Here is a 17285-nt window from a genome sequence, read left to right as displayed (position 1 = left end):
TCATCAAAGGTACATGAATTGTTTTTTTAAGTTGGAAATAAAAGAAGAAGAAAATGAAGCTTTGTATCTAAGAGCGTAGAACTATAAAGCATAGAATATGCTTAATAGACAATTTCTCAATCTTTCTGCTTTGGCTCCTAGTCAGCCTTTTCTAAATCTTCAGAGCCTAATGTCATATCTTCTTCTCAGGAAGGAGACGGTGTGTGTTCCAGTGTGACGTGGGCTGAAAGGTTAATCAGAGAGGAAGAAAACAATTATTCAAATTCCATTCATCCAAAACATAAAAAGACAGAGACAGATAGTTTGCAAATTCCCTGAGAAAATATTAAACCAAGACCATCCAGTTTAAAATTGAACTCATTCAAAACGCAAGAAAAGGTCATGCAAAAATTAACCTTAGAAATTTAAGAAAGAAACAATTAAACAATTATTCTGACATTTAGTCAAGTGAAATGATTTTTGTATCATATCTGATTTCACCATCTCTCAGCGTACACCAGAACATGTGAATGTTCATGCAAAAAATAAAAAACATTTTTAAAATTTTGCTATTGAATATTCATCTATTTTGGACGAATCTCTTATCTTTCTATTGATCAGAGTAAATATTATTGATCCCCTTAGAATAGGCCTGCATGGGTTTAGACATAAACATTCAATTTCAACATTTTTTTGGCTATCATGATGTAAATGTTGATCCCATTAAGCCAACATTTTTCTCCCTCTTCTTTATTTTTTTCCATCATCAGAATGTAATAATTACTCCACTGCAGCTTAGAAATGGATTGTATGTGGAACTTAAGACAGCAGCAGCAGTAAATGCTCACTTTTACAGCGTTGCCAATTATACTTACTAATACTTATTCTGCCACTTACACTTACATTCAAAAGAGTGAGATCCCTTCACATGTAACAATTGTTAATTGAATTGGAATCAAATTGAATTTTTTGACTGCTTATTAATGCTGTTGGTTTTTAGTAATATCCAATCTAAAATCTTATTTTAAAGTTGTTTCAGTTAGCATGAATCTGAAATTGGTGCAAATTGTTAAACAGATACATTTCTTTAGGTTTAGGGATTTTGTTTTAAGAACAGGATATTCATAGGAGGGTAAAAGAAATTGCTGCACAGACATTTTTGGATGTGTTTTTACATGCTTAGACTAAAAGGAAGTGAATCACTCAACCTTTAAACTCAAACAGCTCTAAACTGGAATTTGACACTGCTGTCTTCCTCCCACTCTTCCCACTCATTCCTCCTCCTGTCTTGTCCCTTTCCCATCACATCTGACTTTAGATTGATCGTTTGTTTCTTCCCTCTTTTGTTTGTGTGTGGAAAAGAGGAATGACTGGTGAGAGATTGTGTAACTTGACTGCTCTCCAAAAACTCCCCTTTTTTCACTCAAAGGTTTTCAGTATACAACAGGTTAATAATGGCAGCAACATTCCATCAGCGTTTTACAAATGGACTCTCCAAACTGACTATTTTGACGTAGTAAAACTCAGAAATCTTAATTCTAATTGAAAGTTTCTATCACCTCATAATTTTACCCCCCCTGAAATGACAAGTCTGAGACCCAACCAGTCAGCCCACATGAGGTGTGCTCCACTAAATGGAAATGTTAAACATTAGCATTTTTTCTCAGTCCATGCATTAAATGTACTTGTAAGTAAAATGATCACTTTTTCATATTTTATTTTTCTAGATTTTAATAGACAAATATAATGACATTTTGGTGTAAAACAAACTCTCTGGTTTATTTCACTTAGAGCTGAGCAGTTTTGCCAACAAACAACTTTGCTTCTTTATCTGGTGAGTTTTCAGACATGTCAAGTTATTTGTTTTATCTTTCCAAAAAAAAAAAAATAGAGAACAGAGATTTAACTTACTTTTGTTGGTGTTTCTGGAGACTTTAAAATGAATATGAACTTGTTCTATGGATCATGTTTAATGGAGGAAAAACTGAACTGGACTTTCTGGGGCGCCATTCAGTCGCCTCACTTTCTGATTGGCTACACGTCACATTTGACTTTGATATCAGATCAGGACAATCCAACATGTTGAATATTCCAGATTTTAGATCCCAGTGTCCTTCTGAGTGAACCAGATCACTTATATGTGACATGGCCAGAATATCTCTGAAAATTATTATGAGAAGAACCATCCTGATAATCTGTGTGTCCTTCAGATTGTCAGAAGAGGAAAATCAGGTGAAAAATCTGCATTAAAAATCTTGCAGTGTGAACTAAGCATAAACTTTCTGTAGCAACTCCTTTAACCTGAAGGAGGTAAGATTAACCTGAGAGTCAACACCTAAAAATCTCTGCAAGGACAAGAAACACAACTCAGACCAGGGACAACAACAAAGCAAGTGTGGCAACGGTCACTGAACTGGCAACCCCATCGCAGTAGCCATGCCATACAGACCACCAATAATACTCCACAATAACAACCAACCACTCCTCTGCCCCTGCAACACCTAACAGATGACTGCCACCCCAGAGCAGTCCCAATGGACAACATTGTTCCACAAACCAATGTTCATCCATTTCTTTTGACTTATGGATGAGTGTTTTCTATGTAAATACACGTTCAGTCAACTGAAATGTGGGTGTGTGTGAGTGGGAGACAGAGAGAGAGAGAAAGAGGAGGCGGATCTTTGTTGGACAAATTGTCAGTTAAAGGAAATGAGACTAAATGGAGAGCAGCTCACTGAAGTTAGACAGGCTCACTGTCTACAGTGAATCACATGGATGCCACAGACCGTTATCTTCTGTAAATCTGCGAGCTTGTCTGAAGAGAAAAGTGAGCGAAACTTCTGGTCTCTCCTTCCTCAGGTGTGGCGCTTCATGACCATATGAGGAAGTCGGATCGGGACGCACCTGTGAGCTGACGTCACACTGAGCGTACCTGGATCAGCTCGCGGAACTGATCGCATTCAGACGCTGAAACTACTTACAGAGTACAGAAGAGGAGACGCTTCGCACCGGAATACAAAGAAAGTTGTTTTTTTCTACGAGAAGGATTTTCTAAGAGGCTTCAAACACAAATGGGGACCGCCTGGTTTGCGGTTTTGGGAGTTTTATTCGTCATTTTCCAGGTAGGAGTTTTTTCCCGCTGTTTTGACTTTTATTTAAAATATTGTTTCGACATGTTTTGCTATTGGTTATATCTGTTACTTTGAGATATCTGAAATATTTGTGGACTTAGTTTAGCCATATCTGAACACTTCCCCAGGATATATAACCTACCTGTTGAAAAGACTTTGTGTGAAAATGCAACTAATCCTTTACTCAAGTCATTTTGAACTTTTCTGAATAGTGTGTAAATAGAATAGAGTGTAATGATAAGCTGTTGAATTGCAGGCATGGGTAAGTGTTGCTAAAATTACAATGCTAAGTAGTTTTTAAAAGAAAGATGAAAAAAAGAAAAACAATCTTTTCTGTGAGGCTGCTTGTCACAAGCTCAATGAAACAATAGATTTAAGATCATCTTCCTGAAGTCCTATTTTTCAAACCCTCTTCTGACATTAAGCTGTGCTGAAGTTACTGTGATCTTTCTACTCCAGGTAAACGGACAAGTTGTCCTTCATGAGGGTCACCAAAAGCTTGAGATGGACTCTGCCACTAAACAGGTAGGGAAGGACGTGGTATGATATTGGTCAGAAAAGTTTTTTTATTTTTTTTTTGTTAAGAATGCAGATTGACATCCTTTTTCAGATTGTCATCTAAATGGTTTTTGGATTTTATCTAAGAAAAAACTTGATTATGATTGATTTATAGAGGCAATAAAATTTAAAGCCACATACAGCTCAGTGGCAACCGCAGGAGCTTTGGCACTGCCATCCCGTTATAATCAACGTTTTTGCGCCGTTCTTGCACCGTCCACTAGACGGCACATTTAGCAGCTCTTCCTAATTCCAAATCTTCAGTCTAGTTCAGTGCGAGCCCATCAGCATGTCTTGATAGTTTGGCTGAAAACTGACCTGGTGAATGTGATGAGTGGAGGTCTGTACAGAGATGTAGAAAGTCTGCTGAAGCTGTGACCTTGTACAGTAAGTGGAAGCTATTGCATTCATGAAGTGCATTGATTTTAGTCTTTGGGTTCCACCAGGTCCGTTTGCCAGTTTCAGGACCCGACCAGAACCCCTTAGTGTAAATTACCTTGAAATAATGATATATGGTTATATATAAAAACAGGCTTTAATGCTGAAAAATGATCAAATGTTACAAGCTGTACATGTCATACAAATGGAACAGATGCAGAGTTACATTCACCGTCCAGCGCTGGGGCCACACTGAGCTCACCTTATGGATGAAACCAAGTGAGGCAAAGACTGTAGCGTGAATTTATCTTTTTATTCTTTTCTGCAATCTGTACCCTCCCTTAAGGGTAGTCTAATCAGTTTCAGTCTTTTTACATATGACTGGTGGCAGTCACACATGAACATGGTTATGTAAGCTGCAGTGTGTGCGTGTAAGCAGATAGAGGATAAAAGAGAGCAAAACACTGAATCCATAACAGCACCTTGATGTTTCATGGTGAATAGTCAGGTCTTGAGGGTTGCCCACATGCTTTGACGTTCAAAAGAGATTTTGATAACTTCTGATCTTCAATGCCTCAAGACTCTGTTGAGTGACTCTGGAGTCTATATTTCAAGAAGCGTTTGCTTAGATACATGTCTATAAAAGACAAAATGTTGGCTTTGATCCGAAATGGAAGACTTCATGTTGGGTTTTGACCACAACTCCAAGAGATATTTTTTGCCCCTTAACTTTTATTTGGCCATGCATTATGAACAAGCTGGCCACGTTTAAAACTGATTGATGGAAATTTCTAGAAGGAGTTTGATCAAATGTGGAGTCTGTTAACGACGAAAATGGGATCAAAGTCACAATCCAAAATGGATTGAAGTGGACCAAATTTTCTACCTCCACAATAAAGGTTAATGAGCAGGGTGTTTTGAAAGTTGCAGAGTAGTGGTGTTGAGCCGTTTGTTATGATTTTTGTGACAATGTTAAAATGCATAAATTTTATGCAGGCCTAATGCATCCACCAAGTTTGGCAAGTTTTCAGATATGTTTAGGCCTCCAAAGAGCCAATTTGTTTAAACCAGGGGTGGGTAATCCTGGTCCTAGAGGACCAGTGTCCTGCAACTCTTGGATGTCTCCCTGGTCCAACACACTTGAATCCAATATCTGAATCACCTCCCAAGTGCAGTGAAGTTCTCCAGAGTCCTGCTAATAACCTCATTATTTGAAAATATTTGTTTCCTTAGGATGCTCCACAGGTTCCCATTCTTTATTTCCCAAAATCTAATCCAGGACTGAAGAGGAGGAAGAGAGGCTGTTTGCTTGTCCCTCCTGTTAATGTTGCTGAGAATCACAGAGGACCTTATCCCCTTGTTCTTGCTCGGGTAAGAGAAATTAAAATGAACGGATAATTCAGTGTAATTTTATTTGCTCTTTCAATTGTACCTTGTATTGTAAGATGTATTCCTCCTCTATTTTTTGTGCTTTGTTTAATTGTATCTGAATATAACCTTGGTCTGTGTTGTGCAGTTTCGCTCTGATATCGATAAAGTGAAGAAGATCCAGTACAAAATCACTGGTCCTGGAGCTGATGAGTTTCCTGTTGGTCTTTTCACCATGGATAGAGACAATGGTGATCTGTATGTCACACAGGAACTGGACAGAGAGAAACAGGACAAGTACATGGTCAGTGTTTTCTCTTGGACCTTTAGCTTGATGCCTTTCTATTCACTGTTAAAGATGAAATATTGAAGAAAGTCGAGATAAAAAATTTCTGAAACAATTATCAAGTTTACAAAAAATACTCGAGTAAAACTGGTCATCTCTGATTAAATATACTTTTTTATAATTTATGAAATGAGAAAAATAAAAATATACCTTTTCTTGTAACATAAAATCAGAGATCATATTATTCTAATATGTTGAAATTGTCATTTTTACAGCTTTTTGCCCATGCTGAGGAAGCTGGAGGTGGTACAGATGCAGAGCAACCTATGGAAATTATAATCAATGTAATTGACCAGAATGACAACAAACCTGTTTTCAATCAGTCTACCTATAAGGGAGAAGTTCCAGAGGCTTCGACAAAAGGTAAAGTCCCAGGATTCAGACAATGAACATGCAAAAGAAAATGTTTTACTTTTTACAAGTTGTAAGTATGCTTGAAACCTTTGGCAGGACCCTTTGAACAATTTTAACAAAAACTTGGTGCATATAAAGGGGCCTATTAAGCAAAAATTAGTTTTTGTATTTCCATTTGGTACTGTTTCTAAAAACAGTCCAAACCATCACAGAGCTGCTCAGTAAGGAGGAACAATTCTGAATCATGAACAGAACCAGGAACACGTTAAGTTTTGAAGTTTAATGGCAAACTAAGCTAATGGCAGCGCGTCACTTTGAAGAACAAACGGCAATAAAGAGGAAACGGTTCAGTTGTGGTCAGCTTTCTGGTGGACCTGCAGTTTTGTGCCGACTGTGTGAAACATCAGAAATACATCATTTTAGCTTGTGATGTAAATTTTACTTTTCCTTTTGGATTTAAAAAATTATAATAAAGTTCAGGCATAGCTTTTTGTTTAAATCTTTTGACTGCATTACCTCAATCCAAAGGTTGCACATAAAAAAACGGCTCAGAATGTAACTATGTACTTATATACTTCCTCCCACAGACCTCAACTCGACGTGGTGGCTCTGTGGAAGGTTAACATCAAGGCCAGGTTGAGATTGGAGTTTTGTTTCCACAGAGCCACCGGGGATTTGAAGGGTTTTTTAGAACTGTGGGCTTTTAACAATGTGTTGTGCACCATTTCTAATCAGGGAGAACTAAAATATAACCAGTTGTTATTGTAACTATTTATTGTGTTTTTTTTAGTATCCTTGACCTGATTATGTAATGTATTGTTAAAAATAATAAATAAATAAAAAATCCTCCCACAGTGCAAAAACTGTGGGACCTGAATGATGAGAAAGTACATCCTCTTCTTCTGGCCTGTTGACAGCTAGGGATAGGCACCAGCACCCTCCCAACCACAATGGGATAAGGGTGTAAGAAAATGGATGGATGGATGGATGGATGGATGGATGGATATGTATACAACATAAGCTTTTAGATCAAATCAGACAGATGTAAATGCGTAAAACTTAACTCTGCCATGAATCATTTCTGAGTGTAGTTCTAGTTTTCCTGTTCAGACAAATATCAGCATAAACTGGGTTATGATCAGAAATTGTACAGGGAACTACTTCACATCTTTTCAGCTTAAATCATTCTTGAACATAAGGCTGTAATCTAACCTAAAATATATGTTGTGCGGGAACAAGAAGTAGGAATATTCTCTCCAAACATTAACTAATCCTAAATCACCCATAAGGTGTACCATCTCCTTTTCCATTAGAAGAATCCAGTCTAGTGGTTAATAGGACATTGAAATCACTACCACATAGAAACGTTTCCTGACTCCTTGTTGTTATTTGTATATAAGTTTATACAGGTTTATACAATTGCTGTCAGGTGAAATACACATATTCAGGAGGGTAGTCATGGTATCATCAATCTTATCATTATATATCAACCTTCCTTATCTTTGTATTCTGATATGTGTTCATAGTTGAGTTCTAAATAGCTAAATCCTCCCCCTATCCCCTCCTTTGCCTCCCAGATCTACGGGAAGCATAAAAAACATGTTGAAAACCCATCCTGTTCAATTTTACATGCTCAATATCAGCTGGTTGTGTTTCCTGCAATAAAGCAATTTGGGCTTTGTCTCTTTTAAATTTAGATAATACTTTTTACTGGACTATGTAAACCATTTATGTTGTTTGACATCTATTTTTTTATCAACCTGCTACTCATCTAAATTATATTCCTTAGTTATAACATACAGTTTAATGGGTTTCTTGCTCACCCTTGTAAATAGAACATATAAAAAAGTCAACATCAACAATAAATTGTTTGAAAGTGGTGAGTTTCTTAGTTCAGCTTACCTTCACTGTTAAATCTAAATAGCTGCTGCTCTCACTGTTGTTCGTTGTTTCCTCTTGATTAGGTTTTGAGGTGATTCAGGTTGTGGCCACAGATGCTGATGAGCCAAATACTGACAACTCTGATATCAGGTACCGTATAATGAGTCAGAAGCCAGAGGATCCCAGTCCCAACATGTTTACCATCAATCCAGCAACTGGAGCCATCAGAGTCAACGAAGCTGGACTGGACCGAGAGGTGAGAATTCTGACAGTTTTGGCTCATCTGACTAAAATCAGAATTAGGTTAATGTGTATTTTTATTATGAAACGCACAGATTTGGGAAGATGATGTAGAGTTTCAAAAGCAGAAGTTATTGTTAAATTTCTTATGTGCCGTTTCAGTCAAACCTCTTTGATGTTTGAAACTTGAAATTAAGATTAATTTCTCATCGTTCTAATTATACAGTTTTGATTAATTGATTAAAATAAAGCTGCAATGAGAGCTGCTGTGCTCTCCTCCTACCTCAGAAACATTTGCAGGCTGTTGATCTAACAGCAGTAGAGCAGAGAGGAAACCCGCTCTGTTTCATTTGCACCTTGCAATGGATCACTCAAACGCAAAGCTGTCAGTAATCCTGCTCTGAATTACAGTAACAAATAAAAATAAATACATATGCCATTGACCTTTAAACATATGCATGCTTGAGTAATACAGAGAAAAAATAGTAAGTAAATTGGCAAAATGCTTGAGTAAAATAGTGATTTCTATTGGTTTAAGTAAATCATGCTCTATCTGGACCATTTCACAATTCAATCTGGTCAGGCATTTAAGAACAGATCATTCAATAATTCCCAAGAATAAAAACTCCAAGAAACAAAGAGTTTCAATATTATTCTTAAATATTATAACTTATAATTAACTGAAGTTGACATGAAAAGAACACAAGGCAATTGTACTATCCATCATTTCCCCTCCTCTCCTGCAGTGTCCTGTATCAGATTCTATGTTCTCTGCTGGAAGCTACAAACACACATACCTAATTATGAATTAGCATGATTTCATTAAATCTTTTTTTTCTATGTTTCTCAGAATGAGCTCTGTGCTGTTTGTTGGAACCTAAATAATTTGTAAACTAAGTTTTTCTTAGAGGCATCTAAGCTCTGCCTTGATAACTGAGGACTGAAATAGTGTTGAATATTTTAGAAAGCTGATTTTCTACAGTTCAGTGACGAGGAACTAAAAGTGTCTTTGTTTAATTAAAGTCAACATTTCATCCTACAGAAAGTCCCAAAGTATGAACTGGAAGTACAGGCAGCTGACATGAAGGGAGAACGTTTGACTGGATTTACCAAAGTGATTATCAAAGTGACGGATAGCAACGATCACGCTCCAGTCTTTACAGAGTCCAGAGTAAGTACAACACATGACTTTTTAACATTTTTAAACCTGTAGTTTAAAACTGGTTTAAACAAGTTTTGTTTGAACGTCTCCATTTATAAATTAGTTGCACTTAAAACTTTATTTTTTTTAAATAAAGAGAACCACCTTACAGATATAATGTTTTTCATATTTTAAAAATATTTTCTGTTTTGTCTAAAAACGTCTTGTGTTTGACGGAGAAAAACCCAAAATATTCAATATTTAAAAACAAAAAAAAACAGCAAAATTGAATCTTTTTGATGTGGATGTTCCAGTCTTTACCCATCAAAAATTAATAACAGTATTGATGTTTACGCATTTTTGGAGTAATGAGAGTTAAAACTGACACTGTGTACATTCATGACCTAAAACAGTACATCTTACAAAAGTGCAATAACAACTCAGTATTTATTTTTTTTCCACTTTCCATGCATTAAATCTGTTCAATAACTAAAGATCTATCCAGTGATAGAGATATGAGGGTTTTCTCATTTTTTAAATATTTTCTATGGTTTGACTTAGGGCTCTTGTAAAAGAATATTTTATTAATCGAGTTCTCTTTAGAATATTTTTACGATTATCCGAGGAATCGGATCTCTTTCTCTCTGCACCATTCCTACTGTTCGGTCCAAAATCCTGATGCCAGAAAAACTGTCATAGTCCAACCATCACACCACAAAGTTCAACCGTCCTTATTTGTCCCCCAAACCCTGACAAAACGTCACACAATTCGACACCATGCTGCTGGCACTTCACAACAGCTGTAAGATAGAAGTAAGATCACTGCCCATCACCAATAGTCATCTGGGTGGAACAAGGTGCGCTACATAATAAAACATAATTTATCGAAGCTTTGATCAGATACATTTTTCTCGAGGAATTTTAATAATCAATATACTCTAATCATTAGAGGAATAGTTTCAGCCCTAGTTTTATACCTGTTTTGTTATATAAAGCGTTTTATCTGCCTCGTTGCCACTATACAGATAAACTTAACTTTTTGTCCAGAAAAAAAAAAAAATTATTTTGAAGGGGCAAAAAACAAAATATGCAGTATTTTTAACATTTAGACACCAAACCTGCTCCTTCTCACCCAAATCATTCCATATATTTACTGATGACCTCCTCTGTAGGTCTGAGAAGTGCAGGATTAGCTGCAGGAAGTCTGTAAAGAGAGATGAATGTAGTCAAAGGCCTGCAGATTCTGGCAAGATAGAAATCCTGGAGTTAAAATATGAGGAGAAAAGTATGACAGAGACTTTTCATATGTGGAAGATCCTGATTTTCCTCTCTTTTTACTCCATGGAGATTTCCCATCATCCATTGCTTCTTCCTCCTCTCAGCTGCAGAGTCCTCCTTTGCCAGGCTGCAATTCCTGCCCCTCATATGAATTTTGACTTCTGCTTATATTTACATCAGACATCCTCATCATCCTCAGACTTGTAATCTGGTAAAATCATCTCCATGGAGTTCTCTAGTCCTGGTTGTCTCTTAGACAAATTACCAGCAAACTAACCTAACTGAAGATGCACCTGCATAAACAGTCTGTTCCTCTCATCTAATAGTAAATAATTAACTCGATTAATTAAAGGGTGGTAATATCAGGGAGGTCATCACACCCAAACTAGTTTTTCTTGTGTTTTGAAGACAGAATCTTGGATTAGTTTAGTTTTCATTGAAAAGTTATTTTAAAATGCTGTGATAACTGTTCACTGAAAATATGTGGTTATAATAGCAGTCAGTGGGACCAAAATGGGACAGAAGGTTTTAAGTGTACACAAAGTGCTTATCTTTTGTTCTGCATACCTTATAATCATAGGGACAATAAATTTTTAAAAGAAAATTTAAAAAAAGTCTTGGCCAAGTTTCATAGAATTAACCTTTAGTCCAACTGAGATGTTGAATCAAAAAAAGCAGTAAAGCAGGATTTCCCATTTTGGTCAGCCAAGAATCCCCAAGGGTTAAAGAACAAGTTGTGTAGATAAATGTGTATATATTTATGCAAATGTGTGAAGATAATTTGGAATTTGTTGTGGTGAGCAACCTTAAAAATGTCTTCTGTCTCCTCTCAGTATGAGGCCACAGTTGAAGAGAATAAAGTAGACGCTCTAGTTGTTAAGATGTTGGTGAAGGACGGTGATGAGCCTCATACCATGGCCTGGAATGCAAAGTTCAGCATCATTGATGGAGATCCAGGAAATCTGTTTACTGTGGAAACAGGAACAAACAAACAAGAAGGAATCATCAGTACTGTTAAGGTAGGAGGAACAGCAGGTTCTGACTGTTGGACCAAATGTAACTATTTCAAAGTATTTTGTTTTTAAGCAAAATTCAGTTACATTTATCAGCTGAAGTTCAGCCTGAACTGTTCATGTCTGAGTTACCATTAAACCTTTCTTCCACTGAACCAGGGTCTGGACTTTGAGAGAACCAGTAAGCACACTCTACTGGTCACAGTGGAGAATGAGGCTCCTTTTGCTGTCCCCTTGGTCACTTCCACTGCTACAGTGGTGGTGACTGTGGAGGATGTCAATGAACCTCCCATCTTTGATCCTAAAGAGAAGCATGTTTCCAAACGTGAGGATCTTGCTGTGAACAGCACTGTGGTGCGATACACAGCTACTGATCCAGACGTTGGACGCAAACAGAAAGTCATGTAAGGAACCTGAAAATCCTCCATCTTGAAGAGTCACAGCCTGCATATTTTAAATTCATGTTGTAGATAAGTGATCTCTTTTCTTGATCATACTGCTTACAAAGTCCTGCTTTGTGTTATTTATATAAATTTTTGTCCTTGATGTTCAGGTATAAAATACTCGATGACCCAGCTGGCTGGCTTGTCATTGATAAGGGTACTGGTGAGATAAAAGTGAGAAACCAAATGGACAGAGAAGATAATGCTGTCAAAGAGAATAAATACACAGCATTGATTGGTGGATATGATGATGATGGTAGGTGTGAGGATTAACTGTCTTAATGGTTTTGGAGGAAATCTATATGAATCACTGCAAGTTAAAAAAATTTAATGGTTTGAGCTAAAAGTGTAAAGCTTGCCTTGAAAAGAATTCTTTAGAATATTATCATCTGGAGCAGTTCTGAATTTCTCAAACTTTTCTTGTAGAGATTTTTGACTCCTTCCTCAGTAGATCATTGAAGGTGTCAACAGGACTATTCATGCTTCTACTTTTTATCTTCCATGTCTCCAGATCAGATCCCAGCTACAGGAACTGGAACTCTGATCATTACACTTGAGGACGTCAACGACAACCCCCCCTCCGTTGACGATCGTTTAGTTAAAGTACGTACCCTCCACCTGAACCAGGACCAGATCATTTACCTTTTGCACCTACCTATTCAGGAGCTTCAGAGTTATAGTTTCACTTAATTTTCAATTGTTAAATAGAAAATTACAAATATACTGTAGCATAATCCCATCAGTGTTTTAAATTCATTTTGTTTCCACAGATGTGTAACAAGAAGCCAGTTTCTCAGCTGCTAAGTGTAACAGATAAAGATGGACCAGGCTTTACTTTTCCATACAGCGTCACCTTACAGGACTCTGCTAAGACTAACTGGACCGCTAGGATGAACGACAACAGTATGTAAACTAGGAATGACTGATATGAACTAACAATTATATCACAGTATTTTGTTGCTGTTTCTGTAATCATGGTGATGTAAATGATTCCAAAGGCCTGTTGTCTTTTCTGTTTATCTGGGAGACAGCTGACCGACCCAAAGTTACCGCTGCAAATAAAACCTGCATATAGTAAAATAGAAATATTGCTTAATATCAGCTGAATAAAACAAATCTAAATGTTTGTGCTGGGAATGGAATAAGGCTTGATGAAAAGAAACTTGTATTGACAAAACAATTGGCAATGTAGGAATTAGTTTTTTAAGTGTGTTTATTGTATATTTTTCTTTTTCAGAAACTGGTATTGTTCTGACTTTGACACGTGAGCTGGAGAGTGGAACTTACAAAGTGGGCATGAAGGTTTCAGACAACCAGGGCCTGTTTCAGCTCAACACAATCGAAGCTGAAGTGTGTGACTGCACTGGAGAAGAAGTGAGGTGCATAGAGAAAGTTATTGCTGGCTCCAGCATGCCAGTCATCCTGGGAATACTCGGTGGCGTCCTCCTGCTACTTAGTGAGTTTAAGAATTTACCACATTTCTAGATCAATATGGGTTCTTTCTAAGAAAGTTGGTCTGAAGAAAAATTGCTAATGGTTTTGATCTGTCCAGTCTTTGCTCTTGAAATGAGAAATCATGTCAGCTTTATGCTCTTTCAGTGCTGGTCCTTCTGCTGCTACTGTTGGCAAATAAAAACAAGCCAAAGAAGGGACAACCTTTGCTACAACATCAGAGACGACATCTTTTGTTATGATGAGGAGGGAGGCGGAGAGGAGGACCAGGTAAATGCTGCTTATATAATCAAGATTTATACTCTGGAACATTGTTTAGATGTAATATTTTTTACATGGGGCAGATGGCTATAACTGTTCATGAGAACGTATTTAAATGTTACTTTACTCTCAACAAGCTCTTCTGGTGGTTTAATCCAGTGACTGTTTTCATGCCTTGTAATCTAAAAGGAAGTTTTATTTTGCATTTTTCTCCATTAGGACTACTTTGATCTGGGTGTTCTCCACCGTGGCTTGGACAACCGTCCCCATGTGTTCAGGGATGAAGTGGCTCCAGTTTTTCAGACACGGCCTGTTGTGTATAAACCTCGACCCGCCAACCCAGAAGATATCGGAGGCTTCATTGATGATGTGAGTTCAGAACACCACTAAAGAACTTACTTCTGTTGGAAAATAAGCCTTTGAGCATTATGACATATTTCACTCTACGACACAGAACCTAAAGGCGGCAGATAACGACCTCACTGCTCCCCCCTATGACTCCCTGCTGGTGTTTGATTTGGAAGGAGGCGGTTCTGAAGCAGAAAAACTCTCGTCTCTGTGCTCCTCGAGCGACGGAGACCAGGACTACGATTCCCTCAGAGAATTTGGCCCTCGCTTCAAGAAACTGGCCGACATGTACAGAGGAGGAGATGATGACATGATGTGAATGTACCAGTACTGAGAAAAATGGCTGCATGCGTGCAGTCTGACTGTGACGATGTGTGAAATCGATATCTGTGTGACAATGTGTAATCAGTCGTATTTTTTTCTTTCAGCTGTTCTTCATTAGGATCTTCAGGTTAAAGCCTTACATTAGTTTTAGTCCTTCATTTATGATTCTATTCTTTATTAGACATACAAACTTGAAAGCTCAGTTTTACTGGTGTGATTTGTGGAGAATGTAACCAATATAGTAAGCACTTTTCCTCTTGTTTTATTTTTTTTATTAATATTTCCATCAGTGTTCATTTTTCAGTACATTAGATCCATGCAAAGTTCTACAGCCATTGTGCCATTAGCAAGTTGATGAGGTTGTTTTTGTTTTGTTTTTGTACAAAAAAAGATGTCTGCAATATTTGAAGATAACATATGACAAATGCTTTTTTATAAATTCTTAAACTAAATATGTCTTTATTCTCTGGTCCTGTGATGGTTTATTTGGTTAGGAGAGCGATTTTGCTCTTTTTAATGCATAATGACTATAATAAATGTAGTACATAATATCTATAGTTGTGCATGCAGTCATTTTCAATAAGTTCTATTTTTGTAAGTCCATTTATTTTAGTAACAAATAAGTGAAACAGATCCATTCCAAAGAGACTGCTTTCAAACCTTTATTTTATTAATGATTTTCTGCTTACAACTGATGCAAAGACGACATTTTAGATTAGAAAATGATACATCAGTGAAAATGTAATGCCAAAATGTTTGCTTAATGAAAACTAATACCTGCTTAAAGTTCCTGATAAAAACTTTATTTATATGGTGCCTTGAAAAATTAACACAAGGTGTTTCAACAAACAGAAAAAAAACTAAACAAGGCAAAATTAAACAGAAAGCAAATAAAACAAATATCTGGTCTATACAGGAAGCCACTGGATCAGCTGATCTCTGAGTCAAAGGAAGGAAATCTTGGATCTGGAGAAGAATGTAAATGGTTTATAGCCTTTTAAATATAGAACTGAAAAATCTTTACTGGCATTAAAGCAATGAAGCTTTTGTTATAGAGGCTTAGCATGTTTTTGAATGTTTTGCTGATTTATCATAATGAGCTCCAAGTCTTCAAGGTCGAATTGCCTCCTTACCATCACCCTAATCTTTTGCTCACTCCACAGAAACTCTTAAGAGATTCCCTTATAGATTTCCAGATGAGCCTCTCCAAAAATGTTAATATTATGTCCAGGCAGTAGAAACATGATGGTGAATTTTGAAGTTTATCTTAAAACTCCCAAACACCAAAGATGCACATGTTGCACAACATTTTTGTTGCTCAGTGTTTGCTCAGTAGCACCAGCAATGGAGAAAACAAAGTCTATGTATTGGAAAAAAAAAATAAAATAAACAAATATAACAAAGGTTAAAAGTTCCACCTTTGAAAGGCTTGCAGAAAGCTAACTCCCCAAATAGTGAACAATGGAAAACATCTTCTCTGACCTCTCAACAAGAGGTCATTACAATGAATGAAATTAAACTAAAACGGTTCATTACAAAATATCCCAACAACCACGAAATGTTCAGCATGTTACTACAGACACATTTAAAACCCATGCAGCAATTTTCTTTAAATGTACCAAACATGTACAATTGGTTTTCATCCTGTTCTCCTTTATTATCAGTTTCTTAAAGCGGGGCCCCTTTTTTCAGCTATTCGTCAGAACCGCCTCCCTTACAGTCAAACACCAGCAGGATGTTCCAGGCGAAGCAAAAGAAGGAAAAAATTAGTACAAGACAAACTTGGACAAGAGATATTTATCAAAGCTTTTAAAGCATTTATGCACTTTATTTAGTTGGCTTTATTAATACAAACAAACAAAAAAAAACAGCATGGAGAGGGTCTTAAAGTCTAATGCCTTGATGTGGAGTAAATATTATTATATTATATTATGTAAATATTAAGTTTTTATAAGGAGGTATATTTGGTGCAAAGTATTTGTGGACTGTAACTGTGAAATTGAATTTATAGAATAAATTTTGCAGGACTTGTACAATTATGCTTTCACAAGTCCAGAACAACTCTTACAGCTCTTCGAATTCCTAAGTACAAGTAGACAAATTATATTCCTTGAGCACAAAATTCCCACTTTGATATTCTTCTGAGAATCCTCGATGGAGCCTCTTCTAATACTCAGAGAAATTTCAGCACGCAAAAGCATTAGGATAATAGATTCTTTAAATATATTCAGGATTCAGGCACAACATCAAAAACATTCAGACACACAAACTGTCTGACTGACTCAAGGAAACAAGAGGCATCGAACAGCAACTGTTATTTGAAGCTCTGTCGTTCTCTCTTTCATTTCTGACTAGTTTCCCTATATGCCAGAAGAATCCTTATGCATCTGGTAGTTTAGTGTTTTCAGATGCACATGCTCCTCAGTTTGCTCTCATTATTCTCACGTGAGGTGAGGAAGAGCTGCACACTTCAGACAGGATGCCGATGGGTTTGTTAGGGCATCTGTTGAGCTAAACAAAGCCAAAGGCACAACACTGTCCCAGCTACTGAAATGTCAGATAGTCGAAGACACAAATCCATTATCTGGGATCATCAGAATACCATTATTAACTTTCCCCAAGGCAAGTTTATCCCATTTCAGAAACAAGACAATTCAAAGTGCTATCTGATGAAAACACTATATGGAGTATACACTGCAGTGGCATAATAAAGGAAAAGTTGGTTTGTGTTTCAGTTCCATTTGACTGACAGAACAATCAAAGGCAACGCGAAAGCAAGTGGGTTTTTAG

General features: G+C 36.9%; 1 pseudogene; it reads left to right on the top strand.

Annotated features, from left to right (window-relative positions):
• The first annotated feature begins 2930 nt into the window (after positions 1-2930).
• On the top strand, positions 2931-15046 carry LOC102224552 (annotated as a pseudogene).
• The last annotated feature ends 2239 nt before the right edge of the window (positions 15047-17285 follow it).

The sequence above is a fragment of the Xiphophorus maculatus genome, chromosome 22 (assembly GCF_002775205.1).
Source record: "Xiphophorus maculatus strain JP 163 A chromosome 22, X_maculatus-5.0-male, whole genome shotgun sequence".
NCBI classification, from domain to species: Eukaryota; Metazoa; Chordata; class Actinopteri; order Cyprinodontiformes; family Poeciliidae; genus Xiphophorus; species Xiphophorus maculatus.
Note: the sequence above shows the minus strand (reverse complement) of the source record. Positions and strands in the feature narration are given on the sequence as shown.